Below are 23,257 nucleotides of genomic sequence, written 5' to 3'. Positions count from 1 at the left end.
TGCCTTTGAGAGTTTGAAGATGCTAGTTGGGTCAATTGAGTTTCCAACATTTTTGTGTGGGCTAGGATGTTGTTGATGGTGATGTCCTTTGCTTGGCTATCCTTTTGCATTTGAGTGAAAAACTATTGTTGATTCTTTTGGATTTGGAGGACCACTTTTTGAACATCAAAACCTTGGTCATTTTGTTGATTGTATGGATTTTGATTTTGGTAACCTTGGTTTTGGTTGAAAAAGGGTCTTTGATTTTGGTTTCTCATGGGAGGTTGGGTGTATGTTGGTTGAGGGTTTTGAACATTTTGGCTTTTGTATGAGAGATTTGGGTGGAATTTGGTGTTTTCATTATAATAGTTGGAATAAGGGGTACCACTCTTGTATGCTTGAAAAGCATTCACTTGTTCATTTGTTCCCCTACATTCACTTTGGTCATGTCCCAAAGTTCCACAATTCTCACATATCCCACTTGGGATTGATGAAGATCCTACCATGGCATTAACATGATGCTTTGGTGATTTTGAGGCTTCCTCAAGTTTAGCCATAGCCTTCTCAAACTTCAAGTTAATGGTATCAATATGAGCACTAAGTTGAGCACCCAATTGAGTAATAGAGTCCACTTCATGCTTTCCTCCTCTAGTAGCCTTGCGAGGTCTACTATATTGTGAATTATGGACCGCCATTTCCTCAATCTTGTTCCAAGTTTGATTATCGTCAACTTCGGTGAATATACCATTTGATCCCATGTTTAGAATGTTTATTGAGTCTTCATAAAGACCATTCCAAAATTGTTGTACCAAGAACCACTCGCTAAGTCCATGATGAGAACGTGAGCGACAAATTACTTTGAACCGCTTCCAAGCTTCATACAAAGATTCTTCATCCCTTTGCTTGAAACCCGTAATTTGAGCTCTTAGCATGTTAGTCTTTTCCGGAGGGTAGAATTTTTTGTAGAAAGCTAGAGCCAATTTCTTCCAAGATTCAATTCCAAGAGTAGCCTTATCAAGGCTTTTCAACCATTGTTTTGCGGTGCCGATTAGAGAAAAAGGAAATAAGACCCATCGAATTTGGTCTTGAGTCACACCGGTTTGTGAAATCGCATCACAATAGTCACAAAAAGTTTCCATGTGTGAGTGAGGGTCTTCACTAGGCATCCCCCCAAATTGGCTTCTTTCGACTAATTGGATAAATGCGGATTTTACAATGAAATTCCTGGTTAGGTGTTGTGGTGTGGGAGTACCATTGGGTAGGTTCTCCTTGGTTGGTACGGAATGTGATAAAAATTTAGGCATTGTGGGTTGATTTTGTGTTGGATTTTGTGTTGGGTTCTCCTCACCTTCTCTTGCAAAAGGGTTGATGAACTCAATAGTATTTGGTTGAATATCTACAACCTCACCAATACCTCTCAAAGTACCTCTAGCAAGTCTTCTATTGTTTGTCAAAGTCCTTTCAATTTCATGATCAATGGGTAACAAGTTACCTTGTGATCTTCTAAACATGCAAAATATCAAACAACTTGAAAATAATTAGAACAAACCTTGAGGAGTTTTACTTCCCCAAGGCAAAGAAAGACACAACTAATAACAATCTAAGAAAATCAAATCAAGTTAACACCGTCCCGAACGCGCCATTTTTGGTCGGCTTTACTCACTTGGAGATTTAGTTTTCGGTTACTTGTCGTTAAGAGCACCTAGACCAAAACAATATTTATAACTTCACAAACAACTCTACTATTAGTAAAGAGGCAAGTAAAGGTAGGATCCCAAGGGACGGGTATTGATGTAGGATTTTCGATTGCAAGTAGCGGTGTCTAGAGGTGTCACAATTTGGGGTTGAGATGAGAAGATCACTAAACTAAATAGAAATAAAAGTAAACAAGCAAGATGATTAAACAGAGATGTAAACAATTGATTAAAAGCACTAGGGTGTCATGGGGTCATAGGGGATTCATGGGAATTGATCATACAAACATATTCTCAAATTATAAGCAAGCAATTATTGTTGTGATGGATCGAGTTGGTTTATATCTTACAATCCTATGAAGGTTTGGGTCCCGGAGCCGAATCGATTAGATTGTACAACACCTACAAGTCGACTTAATCCTCCCTAATCAACTATATGCATGGTCTAATGAGACTCGAGTTGGTTTATGTCTTACAAGTCTCATTGAAAAGGTAAGTGATGGGTAAAAAATGCAAGGATTCATAAGCTCGCATTTCATCAAACATAACATGTGCATAAGTTGAGATCACAACAAGCAAGCAAATAAACTATGAAAACATATTAAATTAAGCATGAATCATTCCCCATGTTGGTTTCCCCTAATTACCCATTAACCCTAATTAAGGAAACTACTCACTCATTATCAAGTTTAACATGCTAACAAGGTTGTCAATCACATTAACAAAGCAAAACATGATGAATAAATGAAGATGATTAACAATAATTAAAAAGGGATTAAGAGGATTATACCTACTAATGATTCCAAAATAAAGCAAAGAATAATAGAAGTACTTGATGATTGATTGGAAGGTTGTCAATCTCCCAATAATAACCCAGATAATCTTCAATTACCCAAAATAAAAGATGAACAAAAGAGAAATTAAGGAAATGAGATGTGTATTAATATTTGATTAGAAGTTGATTACAAGATTAAGAAAAGATTAGAATGATATAAACTACACTAAAGATTGATAATAAGAACATGATTATCTAATTAGACTAATGGGGTATTTATAGTGGGGATTAGGTACACAAATTAGGGTTTACTAAGGGCTTAAATGATGATTAAGTCCTTGAGGAATCGCTCCTCTCAAAAGAGATGCCGGTCTCCTTTTTACCGGTCTTTCATAAATATGCGCATCTTTCATAGAGGGAAGAAAAGGTCATGTGGGCCTGTAAGAGAATCCGGGCGTCCAAGGTGTCGGGACGGGCGGATTTCCTGGTGGATGGACGGGCGGATTGATAGGTTGGACGAACGGATTGGCGAGTGGTTAGATGGGCGTCCCTTCTGCAAAGATGCTCGGATTCCTCACGTCTTGGACGGGCGTCTTCTTGGTTGGACGGGCGGATTGTGTCACAGCTTTCTTTTCTTCTTTTCTTCTTCCAATAATCCTCCGGGATTTAGTCGGGGATGCAAGGATTTCTTCATCATTGCCCATCTACTATAATATGTACAAAGGCCTTCTAGTCTTGTCTTCTCTTTGATGCTTGGTCATTTGATTCGATCAATTTAGCTTCATTTTGCCAAGAAAATGCAAGGTTTGCACTCCTCTCCTACCAAGGAAACAAAACCTCAAAGAATATGCAAAACAAAGGACTAAAGATAGTAAATGACCCAAATATGCACTAAAAAGCATAGGAACGAGGCTAATTCGGGGACTAAATATGCTCAAATAATGGTCACATCAGTACCGCCACTCATGAATTTACCAACTAAGTAAGCATAAAATACAATTCGATTAGCAAGAATGTTGGAGTATTAGCATTTGAAGAGAACAGGTTATGCTGAAGTTCTGTGATGTGTAATTACTTATGCAGGTTAAGTCATTTAGGACAGAGGAAGAGGTCGATGAATGTCTTCTTACGAACCCAATGCACAGTCCAGGAGCACTGAATTACAAAGAGCAAAATGGAACAATCGGCTACGATCTCTATAACTCGACAGCAGTCTTTATAAGAGGCAAAATTGAAGACCCTACCATCAAATTCCAACTCCCACTTCAGCTTCTGATGTTATAAGAAAAGGAGTGGCTTTAGTTCCACATTTATGTGAGTTGTCCTAAGTTTAGTACTTCAGTTAATACAGTTCTTGCAGAAACTCCGTGAATGTTGAGCATTGATGTAAAAGGTATTACTTGGATATTAATATACTCTTCTAGAGTGAAATAGAGGTAGCTCATATTGTCTATGAGCATTAACTTAGATGACCAGGGCCATATTCCATGCTTGCATTCTAATATGAATAGTCTTAATGTAAATTTACTTAACTTACTTTTCAACAACAATAATTGTTGAGGACACCAACTTTGTTGCTTAGCAATTGAACATTTTACACCAAGGTCACCCTACCACTATATATTTCTACTCTTTTGTACTAAAGGGTAACGTTATGAACTCTCAAGCCGATGATTAATGTAAAATTATCGAACATTTGTGAGTTGAAGAACATGATACCAGTTAAATTTGAAGTGTTTTATTTTTAATTTCCATACTCTTTGAGGTGATTCTGGCCCATAATTTGATGGGTCAACGCTATGTGATGCATGTTTAGTTTCATTTGGGAAATTACCAAAAAATTTAGGGATAGTTGTAAGTATAATAATGGTAAAACGGGTATATACGAAATGAGCAACTCAAAACAATGCATTTCATGAATTACAGCTCTATCTTTCCGCTTAACTCTCTGGCTGTTACCTCTGATTTCTTAGGCTTTTGTAGTAAGCAGAGATTGAGAATATATCTAGAGTAGTTTGCACTCTAAAAGATGAAATGAAAAGCCGTTTTTAAGTTTAAAAGTTATAACGAAAGTGAAAAGCTGTCTTCATTAACAAATAGGATTGACTGTCTTCAGAAACTAACGTTGGCCTATGTTTCTTTGTTCACTTCCAATTAACTCTATCAATTCATTGATCTTTCTCATTTTCTTTATTTCTGATTTTTAATAACTTTCATTTGTTACTCGTATTTAAGAGGTTAAAGATTTGGAATTTTGGTATGTGATGCCAGTTGTTTGTGCTGAAGGTGGAGGATATCAGACTCCAGTTCAGGTTTTATGGTTTTATTTCTGAAAGCACTCAAAGCAGTCGATAAGGTATTTCTGTATGCTATGACTTGAAATCTAATAATGATTTTTACAAATGGAATTATGTGAGCGTATAGCTACAACATTGGGTTGTGGCCTATAGGTGATAATATGCAAGTCAGTTTTCTTTAAACCTTTCAATTTTGGAGTTGATTCAATTATTTTTATTTGTAGTTGATTATCCAGCTCAGGTCCTCCTCGGATTCAAGCGATGAGTCTATAAGAGAAACGATTACATTATATAGTAGAGAGAATATTCACTAAATAGATTCTAATTAAATGCTTACTCTTCTTAATTTGTTGTGAAGTGAAATTACGGGGTTGTAATAATCTGCAATTAATTGTAAAATCCTCTATTTTTGCATAGTTGTTTAAGGTTTTCTTAATCATAATTTTCCAAGATTTGTACTTGAATCTTCAAACCATTCTTCCATTTAACAGCAAAAACAACTTAGAACTAAAAAGCAGAAACTTAGACTCTATGATCAGAAGGTTTTTCTTTTAGAGGCCAAAATAAGTAAATTTATGCTCTAGATACTAACTTGTAATATCCTGTTGTTCAGGTAAAAGACGTGCCAAATATATCTTATAACATTCACAGTGTGTCCGGAAGCAAAAGGCGGGAACTATGGAGCTGCTATACGTAATGTTGTTCCTGCGAAGAAGAAGCACGTCGCATGTTTGAGCATAAGGATGCTAAGCTCTTGCAAGGTACCAAACGTGCAAATAACTTTCTTTTGAAGGACTTGGGATAAATCTGACATTTTGTAATCTTTTTTCAATATTGCTACGGAACCAGTTAATGTGGTCTATGAACTTAGTTGCTTCATTTTGTCGTTTTGTCTGTTGAGACTGATTGGTACCGGCTTTTTTCCGGTGTGTTCTTAGTTCTTTTACCTAAAAGTTTCCATTTTCTTGTGTAGTAAGTGATAACTGATGAATCAGCTTCAAGATTGTGAATATTAGTTTTATAGAGTTGTGGAGGTGGAAGGGTTGTATCATATGCCGATTTTTCGTTCGATAACTGCAATTTGTGGTTATGTTTTTCCTTAATAAAATCATGTTTTTCCTGAGTGGTTGAATGTGGTTGTGCATAAAATGCGGTGACAACTATATAATGAGTACAAATCATTTGTCTAAATTTAACGCCTCATCCTCTGCTCCTTTTTTACTCCAAAATATTAACCTCAATCACAAAAAGTATTTCGTAAGGTATACCAAATGAATGGTTTGTCAAAAATAAAGTGAACAGGGGAGATTCCTTCTCCTATTTTATGACCTATACATAACCATCTTCACTATAGAACCCTAAATCATCGAAGCTAGAAGATGACATTATGTGACGGTTTTGGTGATGTTGTAGCCATGTTAGGGGCTTTTGTTTTGATGTGATTGGTAATGTTAGTATTAGTTTGACGTGTATAAATTTCTTACCTTTTGATTAAAATTGGAATCTCTTCTCTCTCAGAAATCATATTGACTCATGTAATTAACAGTTTCGTGATGGGTCCATACGAGAAAGGGAAATGTAGGCAGATGGGAGACGGGGAGAGCAGAGGGAGAGAGGAGAGGAGGGAAAGGAGAGGAAAAGGGAGAGTTGAGAAGGAGGGAATGATGAAGGGAGAGGGTGGGAGGGAGAACATTTTATTTAATTATCCTAGCATCTAAGATTTAAAATGTTCACCCTTGACCTTTGACTAACTTTTAATATCCTGCTGTTCAGGTAAAAGGCGTGCCAAATATATCTTATATCTGCTCTAGAAACTATAGAGCACCAGAGCTTTCAGAGCTTATATTTGGAGCTACATAGTACACCACAGCTATTGACATCTGGTCAGCTGGCTGTGTTGTTGCAGAACTACTTCTTGGACAGTACTGTATTTTTTCAACAATACATAATTTGCTTCATGCTAAGTGATTTTTTTGTGTATGTAGCTGTATATTAACGCCACTTTGTTTTTTGCTGCCACTATTTCCTTGTGAGAGTGGAGTTGATCAGCTTGTGGAGATGATAAAGGTAATAGTCATCCCTTTTGATCTTTCTAATGTAGGGCGGCATCCATATTTCTTACCTACCATATTGAAGTGTTATATTGGTATTCTGTCAAATTTTTACGATATTGGTGAACCTGTTGAATGTTGGCCAGACATTCATGTTTTTCTTCATAAGTAATTCTTCGAAAAGCCACTATGAGTGCATATTTATTCTGATATTTTATAGCTGCTTACAATTCATACCTTAAAATTGTTTGGTCCAACACCGAAGCTTTGATTTAGTAAGAATTCTGTTGTGAGGTTATTAGAACAAACATGAAATGCGGTTTCTGGTAGACATTTTCAGTCAGTTGTGGACTTGTGGCATTTTCTTTGCGTGTTCATTTTGTGTTGAGGAGTATTTATTTGAGGAGGCCATATCGGCTAAGGAAAATTATGTACAAGGATGTATAAAAACTCGTAGCTTCAAAAATTCTCCTCCGTCCTATTAAGATTATTTACACGGTCCTTGTTGAGGATGTAGAAGCTTTTGTAGCTTCAACCATTCTGAAAAACCCTGTCCACTGAGGTTACATATCAGTATTATTGTACCTCAAGTTTGCTAATCTGAGAGTTCAATAAGCAAAAGTTTTAGGTAGCTAGATGTAGGTACCTGAGTGCTGGTACGTAGACTTACAAATTCAACTACATGCACTACTTTTTTTTTTGAATCCCCAAAATACTAGGAAAGCCTACAAGCTCCAAAAGCTCATTATAACCTTAGTTTTTTTTATAGAGGAAGTTGATAATAAAGTGTGCCCATGAATACAAAGGGGCTTAAATGGTCAAAAGTGTAATTCAACTTAGAACCACACTATCTATCAAAGTAACAGGATGTCTCAAGTCTTGTGCCACAGCTTTGAATTATAATTTTGTAGCTTGGCTTTGCTTGAACCTAGAGGTTTCAGTGTAGATGTAAAGGGAAATGAGATTGGTTTCAACACTCGGGTGTCCTCTGCTTCTCAGATATGTTCTCAATTTGCAACTGAACCATTCACTATAGCTATAAACATGGGTCATTTTTGGTGACCTTATTTGTTTAATTTGATGTACTCAAATTCGAGACGAGCAGTTTAATCTTTTGATGAATCAGAGCATATGATTGTCTAAATGAACAGTTTGTCGAACAGTGATACTCCAAATTTTTTAATGTTTTCTAATGTGAAGACTACGTACCGCTATAGTTCTTTCCACATATTTGTTAGAAAAAAACAGTTGTACCCAATCGGTTAAGATGTGTTTTCCAACAGTTGCAACATATTCACTTATACTAATTGGCTTTCAACAGGAGAGTGAGGATGAAGCTTAGAATGTTCATTGCGCTAGACAAGCGGTAATGTGTTTGGAAAGCCCAATGATGAGCCCTCTGAAGTCGTAAATACAGTTCCCATGACAGCAAATTTTGGCGAAGGGGGTGCTCGGTTGTCTTCGGGGCAAACATTTTACTGGTAGTTGTAGCTTTTTCCAGAAACGATTGTTGTTAAACATGCATATCTATTTCCTTTCGTCATGATACCAAAACCCCCAAAAAAAGTGTCGAGCGAACTTGAATATTGTACAAAGTTTTTTTTTCCCTTTTAGTTTTGCTTTGGTATATTTTATGTGGCATGTTGCGACTGTAGTAGCCATAGAAAGCGGGTGTCATGGTAGCATTAGACCAAGACTTACTAAGCGTGTTATGTTTTTGTTAGTCAGCGTTCGTTTTGTCTTTTCGTGTTGTTACCTTGTTTTTTAGGAAACTATTGTAATGCCTTGGTGGCGCCGTCATTTTGACTTCTATTGTCTGAGTACTCCAATTATTTTGAGACCTTGTGTTTTCAAGCATTTTCACCAGTTCTTGGTCTTACCATTTCTACATAACACGTTCGTTTTTGTTGTTGTACCTTCGACTTACTTTGCTTACCATTTTGCCAAATTGGGGCACCGCGCCCGATAGGGCGCGGTGCAACAACTAGTATTAAAAAACGTCACAACTCACAAGTAACTATAAAATTATCATTTACAACTCCCGTCTATTCATAGAATATTTCATATGATTTTTCGGGATCGAAATTTAAAACCTTGACCTTAAAATATAATAAAAAAACTATAATATAATATTAAAAAAACATAGATAATACAAATATATTTTAGCAAATTATTCTAACCAAAAAGATCGATATATATTGTTTAAAAAAAATATGGTCAAAATATCATTTTTATGAACTTAAAAAGTCAAACAAGAACACCATGTTGCCTCTTGTAATTTGATTAGACATTTTAGTATGGTACATAAGAATTAATTAAAGTAATGAAAAATGTAACAATTTGAAATTTAGTAAGTCAGTTTAAGTTTTTTTTTTTTGCGTGGTTAATTAAGACACAAGACATTATAATCTGGGGGAAGAGATATCCGAACTTATGAGGCTAACGGAGCCTATTCATCATATTAATTGTAATAACTATATATTAAAAATTAATAAAAAAATATTAATTTTTTGTATTACGTGTTATTTTAATCATATTTACATACATATTGACTTTTATTTGTGAAATAATATATGAAAAGTGAAGTTGGAGAGAGATTTCTCTAAAGAAAAATAAAAACATCGTTTTGTGGACAAGGCCCTCGAAAACCAATCTAGGCATAATCGACTTGAGGTTCTTTCGAATCTAATTAAGACAAATTAGAGTCGCCACCAAGTTTTTGGGAACTTGGAACCGTTCAAGTCAACTTTACACCTTTCATCGAAAAGCATAAAGCCCATCGACTACGAGTGATTAAAGATAAAGACTTGTACCCTATATCACTCGATTTGAATAACTCTCGTAATCCAATGGCATTTAGACGGATCCACAAACCATAGATCTTGAGTAAGGGGTGAGGGTACGTGTTGGGAAGCCCATAAGGACACCCAACCCCGCCCGTCAATAACGGCCTCTACTAAGTCAAGTATGGATTTCAAACAAGGTCATAGCTACTACGATATATGAAATGCAAACATTGTTTTCAAAACCCTAACATGTGAAGTTTCTATGTCGATTTAGATGCAACTAAACTAACTTTGTCAAAGTTGTAATTTAGCATGTGGGTTGATTAATCTAACAACATACAAAGCAAACAAGGCTTAAAGGGGGAATGGGGGAGCCGTTGGGATCTACCTATTACAAACCAGGCATTTCATGCCGACGCAACGATAAATTAAAGATACAACTCGATCTAAATACAACGCTATACACACGACGCAATATTTCGGCCATTCGGCCTAGAAAACCGTGCACAAAGGGGTGACTCACGGCCTACATGACACACGGCCTTGGGTCACTCCTCGTAATGCGTGCTTTCACTTAATCTCATCGAATTAGGCATAAGGCTACGCACCAAAGCATGCATTAGCATAAACCGGGCCATGTTGCTTTAAACAACATGCGGTTTACTACGCTCCTACAAGCATTGGGGAACAACCGTCTAACCAAACAAAACTAAGGTTTTTTGAAGAGGTTTTGACTCAATAAAAGTAAAACAAGCTCGAAAATTACAACTCGATAAACAAATTACAAATTACAAGCAACGAAACAACGAGGAACAAAAGGTATAAAAAAACGAAGCAAGAAAGACAAAGAAGACGGCCAAGCTCACGGCCCAAACCACGACCACCCTCACGGCCAAGACAAGGCCATCCTAGTTCTTAGGTTAGGTTCATTGGTTAGATCGAATGATTGCGAAACGGATTAGAAAACGAGTTAGAAAACAAGTTATAAAACAGGTTGATCGATTGAGAAGAAACGCGCGAGTGTGTATTCTACACGGTCTAAAGGGTCCAATTAGGTCACAATATCATAAGATTGATGCTTACTCGTCGAGTGTTAATAGGAAGGTGCTAATCACGCACTCCTATGCTAGCGATAAATCAAGTGATAAGAAAGATGTATTCAATTAGGTTGTAGAATTGTTAATCGATTTTAAAAGCTATGTCGATGTCACCTAACATGTCTAATTAGGTTATTAAAACGATCGAATGTCGTCTAAATACGTCATATGTTAACAATCAGAGGTTAAACTAACATACAACGGATCCTAGGGTGTGTCGAGTTGGCCGAAATAACAAAGGGGTCAAAAGCGAAGAGCGAAGTTAGAAATTCGTTTTATTTATGCCCTACCTTGAACACGAGGATATGTAAATGAGATGGGGGTGTACGACCGACTGAAGTAGCGGTTTATTTTCCCATCTCAAGTCAACGCGGGTGTTCATGGTGGTACTTTAACTCATACTCGGACTAAACTAGTTTCATAGTTAATTAAACAATCGATAAACAAAAACGATAAACGAATAAAACAAACTATAAAAGAACAAGCATAAAAAACGGAATAAAAAAGGAGAAAGAGGAGGATTTGATGCACCCTCAACCTACATGTATCGTTGACACCGTCTTGGGTCGTAATCGATGGTAGATTTTATCTCGAGAGGCCGTCGTCGACGAAGAAACAAAGCTAACACGCGTTTTTTGACAAATCTGGACAGCAACTTTCAAACGATGATTTCTCCCTCGTTTCACGACGAAAATTCGATTTAAAAGATGTTTTGAAAACTAGAAAGAGAGGAGAACATAGATATTAAAGCAACCCCTGCTCATTTTGAATTATTGGGCACGAAAAACGAGCACAAACAGAACTGGACAGACAAGAACAAACCGCGAAAACAGAGTGTATAACACTCTGTTTTTCGAGGGATTTCGTGTACTCTCAAGGGCAATTTGGCTCGTAAATCTTTGTCTAATGTTTAGATGGATGTTATTTGGTTAATTAGGAACAAGAAAATCGAGTTTTGATGGAGGTTTGAGGGAGGAACGAATTGTTTTTCGAGGAAGACACACAAACAGTTTCAGTTTGTATGTCGGTTTTGTGGAGGGATTTTGAGAGGCAATTAGGGTTTGTTTCTGAGGTTTAAAGCTTGTGAGTGATGGTAGGATGTGGGGAGAACTTAGAGGACTGAATGTATGGTGAAGGGGTGGTATTTATAAGGAGTTAAAGTAGGGTAAAAGAGAGGGAGAGGCAGTCGGGCCTGCTCACGCATAGCTGCTGTCCAGCAGCTTTTGTGAGGGTTTGAGAGGGGTTTTCTTGGTGATTAAGCTAGGGTAATATGGGTAGGCTACTAGGGTATGGGTTAGGGTTAATGGGTACGGGTTTTGGTGGTATTTGGAGCGGGTTTTGGGCTCGGGATTGAGCTGCAAAACAGGGGGTCATGCTTTTGTTGCGGGCTGTTTGTGGGGGATTTGGGACGAGAATTTGGGCCATGGTTAAGGGGGTTCGAGCTGGGTTGGATGGGTAGTGGTCTAGGTTGGTTAGTGTACTCGAAATTCGTGCCAACTCGTAAAGGAAACGGGCTCAAAAACCGAGCTAAAATCGAGTTCAAAAACACATGTTCAAAACGAGTTCTTTTCGATTTTCAAATCGATTTTTCAAATCAATTAACACATTAAAATAAATGATTTTTCAAACCAAATATACTCACAAAATGATTTTTCAAATCAAATATTTATTTTACTTTCAATAAAATAAACTTGGGAAAATAAATTCAAAATAAAATAAATTAAATTGAAATCACTTTAAAAAGACTTTAATTTAAATATCATTTAAATTAATAAAATGAACTCACTTAAGAAACATTAATTTAAATATCATTTAAATTAATAAAATACTTTATCGACGACGCCCATTCTACATCGTAAAACGAACCCAAATAATGACAATGACAACTAAAGAATACATGTGTCCTATCATCATCGGGTGTTTGTCGGGTTCTCTATAAATTCCAATATCGACGGATACGGGTATCTACAGAGCCCCCACTTTGACCGAGGCTTGGACAAGGCGAAAGTCAAAGTATACCCCAGTCCCTTTCACCGAGGATTCTTCGGTCGTTTATAGTCCATTAGACTTGCGTATATAAGCTCGACCATAAGAAGAGATCATACCCGAAACTTCGTTGGATTGACTCTTGCTCCTGTTGTGTCAAATTATCATCGTTGGTCGTCGACCCATAAAATTGCATATATGGTGGATTGAGCCTTATCCTTAGGCGCCTACGTATCCGTTTCTCGACGGAATCAAACCAAACCCGTCGTAGTTCGCCACTGCGACACTTGCCCAAAGTTTATCATCTGCTGGCGTATGTCCAAAACTCATCATCTGCGACATTTGCCCAAAGCTTATCATCTCAATGTGTCCAAATGGGACGGGACTTTCCAAGGAGGTTGCCGCCGCTTTCATCATTTGCTTTCAGCTACGGAATTCTTCCATTTCATACTCTTGTATTGAATTGAATTATGAGTGGATGTCATCCATTTCATCTTGATAATGGTCTCTCAAGCCAACGGCTTTGAATGGCTCTAAAGTCGAAGACTTTAGAGCCCCCGCTGAAGCATATCCTGCTATATTTGAAGCACAAAAATGTTCTAGCAATAATCATCACATAAGCACATTTGGATCATCGATCCTAAAATTAGATTATTTGAAAGATTGGGTCATCGGCCCGAAAATTGAATTTGAAAATTTTGAATAATTGGGTCATCGACCCGAATTCTAAATTTGACATCACTTGGAATGTTGGGTCCTCGACCAAATTTGAGTTTGAAAGATCAATCATCGACCAAAATTTGAACATGTTGAAAATTTTGAATAATTGGGCTATCGACCCAAATTTTGAATTTCAAATGAATCACTTGGATGTTGGGTCGTCGACCCAAAATTTGATTTTGAACTTTGAGATTTGAACCTTGACTTGAAATGCACCACTACTTGGATCATCTATCCCATAATTCGCAAAAAGTTTTTGAAATTTCTAATTCAAATCTTTGGCATTTTGAAATCGAACCTTGACGGGTGAGCAGGAAATACGACTCAGACACTCCGTATGACTCGTAAACAACGTGGGCGTAGCCCGCTACCGTAAAACAAAAAAGGAAAATAAAACCGTAAGTGTGCACGGGTTTTAATTCAATTATTGACTTGTTGGGGGTAGAAATGTAAATTAGCCATTCCGGCGCCAAAAGATGGCAAATGGGAATCACAAGGTCGTCGAACTTGGGACGGAGATATCGTATGGCATGGTCGTGCTCCCGAGGGCACATGGGAATCAAGATCACTTGACATTGACAGGGTGGATTAAACTCACGGAGCAACAACGTTGGCTTCGCCCAGACACTAAACACAGATTGATTTTATGAGAACACTTAGACATCACACATCACTCTTGTTGGGAACATTCTGTCACTCTTCTCCTCGCCTCCTTTCTTTTCAGCGAGTTTCATCATTTCTTGCCTCCGCCTTCTTTCTTTTCAGCGGGCTTTTACTATTTTTCTTCCACGCCTTCTTTCTTTTCAGCGGGTTTTTCATATTTTCTGTTCCCAACACAAACGTGCATCTATATGACTCGGCATCTTTGCCTAAACCATTAGATAAAGCTCATTCTGAGACTCGGTACTATTCATCCGAACCTATATCCTCATCCTAGCCTACATTGAGTGCTAAGACCGACTCAAACAAAGGTGGCTTCATTTGTACTTGGTTAAGACCCGTAAGAAACCGACAAGATGACAACTTGGTTGATGAGTGGATTGAATCCCTTATTCTGAAGGACTGCCTACGTATTCGCATGGAGCGAAATCAAATCCGACGTAGTTCGATCATGGTGCATAAACATGGCATTTTGATTGTGTGTACACACTCGAAGGTTTCACCTAAGGTATCATGTCATATCCCATTCTAGCCTGTAAAGTACCGTTAAATCCCATGTCTAGGGTTGGTACAAAAGGCTGTGGTTCTTTGGGATGTGGAGCTTGGTAAAAATAGGTTCGCAAGGTAAACTATCATTCTGAAGGTTCGTTTCGTGGTGCTAAGGCCAAGGGCTATGGCTGCTGATGTGGTTGGAATGGGTGTCTCGGGTTTGATGAACCACGAGTGCAAATGGGTTGAAAAATGATGTGGGTTCAAATTTCCATGTCCGGACCCTAAAGGTCAAACAACACAAGCGGAATAATTCTCAAAATTCCCGACTATCCCTTTGAATCGTCTCAGAAAGTACTTAGAGGGTAAAGAGGTTACTACTTAAGCTTTTGGGCTTCGCCCATTGAACTTCAACTATGGGTACTTGACTTGACTTCTGGCTTCCGTAACTTCGACATTCAACCAAAAAGCATTCCGCAATAACTTCAACATCTTTTTTCCTTTTTTCTTTTTCTTTCATCTTTTTTCATTTTTCTTTTTTTTTTTCATTTTTTTTCATTTTTCCAATTTTTCTCTTTTTCTCATTTTTCATTCTTTTTCATCTTTTTTCTCTCTTTGAAAATGATCTTCTATTCATTCTCTTAGTCATAAATGGATACACCTTGAAAACTGGGCTTCGCCAACTAATTTGGGTAGGAACTAACAATTCTTTGTTAGAACGGGTTGATATCTTCTCTCTTCGAGATGGGATGATTTTGTTGGGGAAAAGGCTTGCCTTCCATCATCGATAGGGGAAACAAGGAGCTAGTCCGGGTTCGTCATAGAATCATCTAAAAGCTTGTCACAAACATTGGTTCAGATGGAGGTTTTCTACCGCCAGACATGGAATAGGTAAAGGAATCAAACACGGGATCCTAGTGTACCTTACATTTTGAAACAGGACATATTTCTACCCCAGGGATTCCTTTGAGTGTGTTGTGCGTTTAATCATGCTTTCAGAATGATTGAGGATTGGAAACAAGACATATTGGGAAACGAAACTGCAACCTTTTATTGGAAAGACAAATGCTTAACAGACTCGAAGAACGATTCCTAGGACACACCCTAGGTCATCGTGGAACAAACGACTCAAATTCAAGAAAAGAAAGTCCTAGACTCGACTCGACTAAGATAAGAAAACAGATCCCGACTCATAATTTTCAAATCTGGTCTTGAGCTTTCTCTTGTTCAGCTGTCAGCTTAGATGCTCGGCTCTTGTCCTTGATCCCTTTGATGGTCGGCCTCCATCCCGAGGTAGTCCTCTGAGGATCTACGCCAGTGATGAAGGTTGGTGAATCGAATTGTCTTTTATTAACTTCGTTAACGAGAGGAGTACACTCTAGAGCAAGACTCCCGACTTGAATTTCATTCTTCGGGTTTGGAAAGAATTCAAAGCAATCCATAAATATTTTCCCGATAAACACCCCTTTCAAGTGACATGGGCGGATAAGATGGGAATAATCGACATTGTCTTCGACAGAAACAAAGTTGGCGTGATCGCCAAATGGATTGGTGATGTTATTGGGTTCAACAGTTGGGATTGGGAGTGTTCCATTCTCAATCATGTCTTGAATTTCGTGCTTTAGTCTAAAGCACCTTTCAGTATCGTGTCCCTTTCCTTGATGGAAAGCACAGTAGGCATTCGGTTTGTACCATTTGCCTTGTTGTTCAGCAGGTGGATCCGGAGTTGGACCAATAGGCTTCAGCTTTCCTTGGGCTATGAGCCTTTGGAGAGCGTATGTATAAGTGCATCCGATATCGGTGAATGCCCTAGGTGTTTGGCGCTGCGACTTCTTCGATTGCCCTTCTAAGAGATTGATGGCTTCATCAATATGGGTCGTTCTTTGGGGCCTTGGCCTTAGACGATGAGGCCCCTTGGTATCCTTTCGGCTTTTCGGTCTACGCCTTATGACATCATCTTCTACCTTTATCCCGATTCTTATCAATTCTTTGAAAGAGCCAAAATTCGGTATTTCGAGCATTGCGGTAAATAGGTCGTAAATTCTTCACGAACTTATCTACCATTTCAACTTCATCAGGCTTCTTAGCTAGTTTCACGCTTTCAGCGCGCCATCTTGCGAGGAATTCAGGAAAGCCCTCTTTTTCCTTTTGTGTCATAACCTCCAAAGTTCTTATGTTGGTTTGAATCTCGACGTTGTCGAAGATAGTGCTTACGTAACTCCACCGTAATATCTTCGAAAGTGGGGAAGTTCTTAAGGTCCAGATTATAGAACCACGCCTTCTGGTGTTCATCCAGAGATTGAGCGAAAATTTCAGAGAGCATGTCAATACTCCCTTCTTGCTAAGTACCCTTATAGGCCTTAACATGGTGGACTGGATCTTCGTGCCCTTAAACTTTGGGATGTCGTGAGTACCATGTTCATGGGCAACTTATCCCGCACCGGGTATAGGCCCTAGCATTCTCATAGTGAATGTTCTTCCCCTTGGAGAGTTTCAAACGGTCTTCGATGAACTTGAACCGTTTTTCCGATCATCGATGGTGGAGGGAATCTTCACCCAGCTTAGATTCGATTGCATCCATTCGGGTCATCATGAGGTTCACGGCCTCGGTAAGCTTGTTAACAAAGATCTTCCATTGCTTGACGTCGGGTTTTTGGCACCTTTCTACAAGAAAACCCCGTCGATCGAGTCAATATTTAAAGTAAGAGCCCCTGCACACTTAAGGACACGACCCCAACTTGACTCAAACAAAGACTCGACTTGAGACTGACTAACCAAAGGTTCGACTCACGGTTGGATTTAGACCTTGGTTCATTTTAGACTCGACAAAACGACATGACTCAAACTCATCATAAATCGGTTATAAACCGGACTCGGTGTGGCTAAACCCGTGATTGGACTAACATAGCCCATAGGTTCGGGTGAAACGCCCTAAATGGCCTAGCTTGGGCGTTTTTATGGACTATCCTAGACCAAAAGGTCGACCAACATGACTCAAGGCCCAAGAGGTGAGCTTGGGCGACCCGACAAGGTCGTGTTCTAGACTCTTAGAGCGAAACACACCCGGCCTAACACGGCCATGACCCGGACACGACTTGACGCATTTCATGCTTGGTTGAGGTTCGAGGGGCATTTTGGATTGGTTTTGAAAAAACGAAAGATTGATTCGAAAATGAGATTTGAAATGGGCAGATGCTTTGACTAAAAGCTCATTTTGGGCCGAAAATTCTAGTCCTATTTGGGCAAAGATTCCGCGTTTTTAAAACCATGCTATTTCGAAAGTAAGTTGTTCAAAAGTTCGGTTTTGAAAAGGACATGGGAAATTTCAAAAGACTCGGAAAACAAATTGCACATTGTCATTCTCATGTTATAAGGATGTATGCTCCTAGACATCTCTAAGTCTCGGCAAGTCTTCTACAAGAAGGTCTATGCCCTCCATCTTTTTGCGGTCTTATAGAGCAAGGTGTCTTAAGGTAGAGTACCTAGAAGATCGTCCCCACCATCAAGAACCACGCGAGGTGAAGTGGAAGCGAGCAATGTGCAGCTTCCTAGCATAGTGGGACGTCGCCCCCCACGCATCACGAAGAAACGCTGGGACGGCCCGGGAAAATCCTTAAGGGTTTATGCATGAATCGTAGCACTATGAGTAATGTTTTACTTTCCAATACTTTCTTTTCAAGTTTCACCTCGGAGGAAAAGACCCTAGAAACAAAGTGTAACTAGTCCTCTTTTCCCAAATGAGTCGCCAAATCAGGACAAGGCCCTCGGAATCTGCGTCCGCGGATCCACACTAGGCATAATCGACTCGAGGTTCTTTCGAATCGAATTAAGACAAATTAGAGTCGCCACCAAGTTTTTTGGGAACTTGGAACCGTTCAAGTCAACTTTACACCTTTCATCGAAAAGCATAAAGCCCATCGACTACGAGTGATTAAAGATAAAGACTTGTACCCTATATCACTCGATTTGAATGACTCTCGTAATCCAATGGCATTTAGTCGGATCCACAAACCATAGATCTTGAGTAAGGGGTGAGGGTACGTGTTGGGAAGCCCATAAGGACACCCAACCCCGCCCGTCAATAACGGCCTCTACTAAGTCAAGTATGGATTTCAAACAAGGTCATAGCTACTACGATATATGAAATGCAAACATTGTTTTCAAAACCCTAACATGTGAAGTTTCTATGTCGATTTAGATGCAACTAAACTAACTTTGTCAAAGTTGTAATTTAGCATGTGGGTTGATTAATCTAACAACATACAAAGCAAACAAGGCTTAAAGGGGGAATGGGGGAGCCGTTGGGATCTACCTATTACAAACCAGGCATTTCATGCCGACGCAACGATAAATTAAAGATACAACTCGATCTAAATACAACGCTATACACACGACGCAATACACGGCCATTCGGCCTAGAAAACCGTGCACAAAGGGGTGACTCACGGCCTACATGACACACGGCTTTGGGTCACTCCTCGTAATGCGTGCTTTCACTTAATCTCATTGAATTAGGCATAAGGCTACGCACCAAAGCATGCATTAGCATAAACCGGGCCATGTTGCTTTAAACAACATGCGGTTTACTACGCTCCTACAAGCATTGGGGAACAACCATCTAACCAAACAAGACTAAGGTTTTTTGAAGAGGTTTTGACGCAATAAAAGTAAAACAAGCTCGAAAATTACAACTCGATAAACAAATTACAAATTACAAGCAACGAAACAACGAGGAACAAAAGGTATAAAAAAACGAAGCAAGAAAGACAAAGAAGACGGCCAAGCTCACGGCCCAAACCACGACCACCCTCACGGCCAAGACAAGGCCATCCTAGTTCTTAGGTTAGGTTCATTGGTTAGATCGAATGATTGCGAAACGGATTAGAAAACGAGTTAGAAAACAAGTTATAAAACAGGTTGATCGATTGAGAAGAAACGCGCGAGTGTGTATTCTACACGGCCTAAAGGGTCCAGTTAGGTCACAATATCATAAGATTGATGCTTACTCGTCGAGTGTTAATAGGAAGGTGCTAATCACGCACTCCTATGCTAGCGAGAAATCAAGTGATAAGAAAGATGTATTCAATTAGGTTGTAGAATTGTTAATCGATTTTAAAAGCTATGTCGATGTCACCTAACATGTCTAATTAGGTTATTAAAATGATCGAATGTCGTCTAAATACGTCATATGTTAACAATCAGAGGTTAAACTAACATACAACGGATCCTAGGGTGTGTCGAGTTGGCCGAAATAACAAAGGGGTCAAAAGCGAAGAGCGAAGTTAGAAATTCGTTTTATTTATGCCCTACCTTGAACACGAGGATATGTAAATGAGACGGGGGTGTACGACCGACTGAAGTAGCGGTTTATTTTCCCATCTCAAGTCAACGCGGGTGTTCATGGTGGTACTTTAACTCATACTCGGACTAAAGTAGTTTCATAGTTAATTAAACAATCGATAAACAAAAACGATAAACGAATAAAACAAACTATAAAAGAACAAGCATAAAAAACGGAATAAAAAAGGAGAAAGAGGAGGATTTGATGCACCCTCAACCTACATGTATCGTTGACACCGTCTTGGGTCGTAATCGATGGTAGATTTTATCTCGAGAGGCCGTCGTCGACGAAGAAACAAAGCAAACACGCGTTTTTTGACAAATCTGGACAGCAACTTTCAAACGATGATTTCTCCCTCGTTTCACGACGAAAATTCGATTTAAAAGATGTTTTGAAAACTAGAAAGAGAGGAGAACAGAGATATTAAAGCAACCCCTGCTCATTTTGAATTATTGGGCACGAAAAACGAGCACAAACAGAACTGGACAGACAAGAACAAACCGCGAAAACAGAGTGTATAACACTCTGTTTTTCGAGGGATTTCGTGTACTCTCAAGGGCAATTTGGCTCGTAAATCTTTGTCTAATGTTTAGATGGATGTTATGTGGTTAATTAGGAACAAGAAAATCGAGTTTTGATGGAGGTTTGAGGGAGGAACGAATTGTTTTTCGAGGAAGACACAGAAACAGTTTCAGTTTGTATGTCGGTTTTGTGGAGGGATTTTGAGAGGCAATTAGGGTTTGTTTCTGAGGTTTAAAGCTTGTGAGTGATGGTAGGATATGGGGAGAACTTAGAGGAATGAATGTATGGTGAAGGGGTGGTATTTATAAGGAGTTAAAGTAGGGTAAAAGAGAGGGAGAGGCAGTCGGGCCTGCTCACGCATAGCTGCTGTCCAGCAGCTTTTGTGAGGGTTTGAGAGGGGTTTTCTTGGTGATTAAGCTAGGGTAATATGGGTAGGATACTAGGTTATGGGTTAGGGTTAATGGGTACGGGTTTTGGTGGTATTTGGAGCGGGTTTTGGGCTCGGGATTGAGCTGCAAAACAGGGGGGCTGCTGTTTGTTGCGGGCTGTTTGTGGGGGATTTGGGACGAGAATTTGGGCCATGGTTAAGGGGGTTCGAGCTGGGTTGGATGGGTAGTGGTCTAGGTTGGTTAGTGTACTCGAAATTCGTGCCAACTCGTAAAGGAAACGGGTTCAAAAACCGAGCTAAAATCGAGCTCAAAAACACATGTTCAAAACGAGTTCTTTTCGATTTTCAAATCGATTTTTCAAATCAATTAACACATTAAAATAAATGATTTTTCAGACCAAATATACTCACAAAATGATTTTTCAAATCAAATATTTATTTTATTTTCAATAAAATAAACTTGGGAAAATAAATTCAAAATAAAATAAATTAAATTGAAATCACTTTAAAAAGACTTTAATTTAAATATCATTTAAATTAATAAAATGAACTCACTTAAGAAACATTAATTTAAATATCATTTAAATTAATAAAATACTTTATCGACGACGCCCATTCTACATCGTAAAACGAACCCAAATAATGACAATGACAACTAAAGAATACATGTGTCCTATCATCATCGGGTGTTTGTCGGGTTCTCTATAAATTCCAATATCGACGGATACGGGTATCTACACGTTTTTTCTCAAAACTAATCATATATCATATAATAAAAGAGGATAGGTAGGCTACGTGCCTACGTCACCTTAGGACTGCCTAAGCCCATAAATGACGTCAGTAATTACCTACGTGCTATTTACCTTATGTCTACAATAAACAGAAAGAAATTAGATGAGATTGTTGTCTGCAGCACCGTCTTTGTTCAACTTTATCTATCTATTTCATATATATCCTTTTCTTTCATTTTCTAATTCTTCACATCACAAACTTTGTTCGGTGCTTCTACCACATATTAGTTTCGTCCTTTTAAAACCATAATACTACCATCATCCATTTCCCTTTACTTTATATGTAACTACGGTTTGCAGTCAGCAGTTTCACTTGACTATTTGATCTTCATTTTCGAGAATAATCCTTTTCAGAGGTACATCTCTACTGAAGTTTATTTGATTATTCAAATTTTTGTTTAGCTACTCTTCGTTGTGCTGAGTTCTCCTTTTCTACTTTATTTTTGTTTTTTATATGTTATTTTATAATGTTTCCTTAGCAAAATTGAGTACCATGTGTTCTATGAAATGTCCCAAAGAATCTTATATTATTGTTTGGATGTTTTTATGTTCCGTATACATATTTTGTGTTTAATATTGCACAAAATCTCATTGAAGACGGGCGATATCCGTCACAAACTTGTGACGGATACCGTTTCCTCTCACAAAATACCCATTGAGAGGTGAGTGGAAAGCACATGGGGATGCCCCACCTTGTCCCCTCTCCCTTTTTTTGAGCGGTCATAAGCTTGTGACGTGATTAGCCCGTCACAAGCAAGACTACCTTTTAATATAGTTACTTTTTTTGTCTTTCTATGTGGTAAATGTTGTGACTTTGACTATTCCCGATTTTGGCTAATTACTTTCGTGATTTGGCTACTTTTCTATTGAAATGCCTCCTTTCCAACTGTTGTCATCTCGGAACAGTTAACACTCTTACGCATGTCAGATTACTTTCGTGATTTGGCGAGTTCTCTATTTTATTCCCTGCTTTCCAATTGCTGACATCCCGGAACAGTTAACACAGTTAAGCATGTCCGTTCACTATTTACAATTCAGTAAAATTACCTCTCCTATTTAAGCTCATTAGAAAGTAGTAGAACGTTTTTGCCCTACAAGACTAAGTAAATAGGCGGGGGCCAATTACTAAATGACAAGTAGACAAAGTTGAGTGCAAATGATAAAATTACTCACAAAGTTTTCTTAAAATAGAAAGGACAACAATTGACTGGGACATTCCAATATGGAAATTACAACAACTAACCGGGAAAGAGGGAGTAATTTATAGTAGAGGTTTTGTTCTCCAAAGGTAGTCTTACGGTTTTCAGTTGAGTGCACGTAAACCATAGAAAGAACATTGAATATTTTAGAACAACCACACAGTTTAACAGTTATATAAGCATGACTGATTGGATCGATGTCGTAAATTTAATGAACTAATATGAAGGCATGAAGCATTGGTCAATTAAGCAAATGATCCATTTTTAATTAATCCCTTAAACATTCACTATCCATTTTTAATTTCGATAACTGAGCATTAACTTTAGCTACTACGCTTCCTAATAATGAAGTGGCCTTTTATCTTCAATATGGTTGTTCAAGGGAAACTAATATCTGTGAACCTTGCAACTGAATCTCTACTTTTCCCCCTTTTAAGTTGTTAATTTTTCTGGTTTAGGCTACATTTGTTAGAACAAGGGTG

The 23,257-nt window shown here is 38.4% G+C and overlaps 1 long non-coding RNA gene and 1 other non-coding gene across 2 annotated transcripts; both read left to right on the top strand.

Moving 5' to 3' along the window:
* The first annotated feature begins 804 nt into the window (after positions 1–804).
* Positions 805–911, top strand: LOC141658186 (small nucleolar RNA R71). The gene has a single exon (XR_012549087.1). It is a non-coding gene; the product is annotated as a small nucleolar RNA R71 (small nucleolar RNA).
* A 5,028-nt stretch (positions 912–5,939) lies between these two features.
* LOC141656153 (uncharacterized) lies at positions 5,940–8,606 on the top strand. The gene is made up of 2 exons (XR_012548392.1): positions 5,940–6,812; positions 8,118–8,606. It is a non-coding gene; the product is annotated as an uncharacterized LOC141656153 (long non-coding RNA).
* Positions 8,607–23,257: the final 14,651 nt, after the last annotated feature.

The sequence above is a fragment of the Silene latifolia genome, chromosome 5 (genome assembly GCF_048544455.1).
Source record: "Silene latifolia isolate original U9 population chromosome 5, ASM4854445v1, whole genome shotgun sequence".
NCBI lineage: Eukaryota > Viridiplantae > Streptophyta > Magnoliopsida > Caryophyllales > Caryophyllaceae > Silene > Silene latifolia.
Note: the sequence above shows the minus strand (reverse complement) of the source record. Positions and strands in the feature narration are given on the sequence as shown.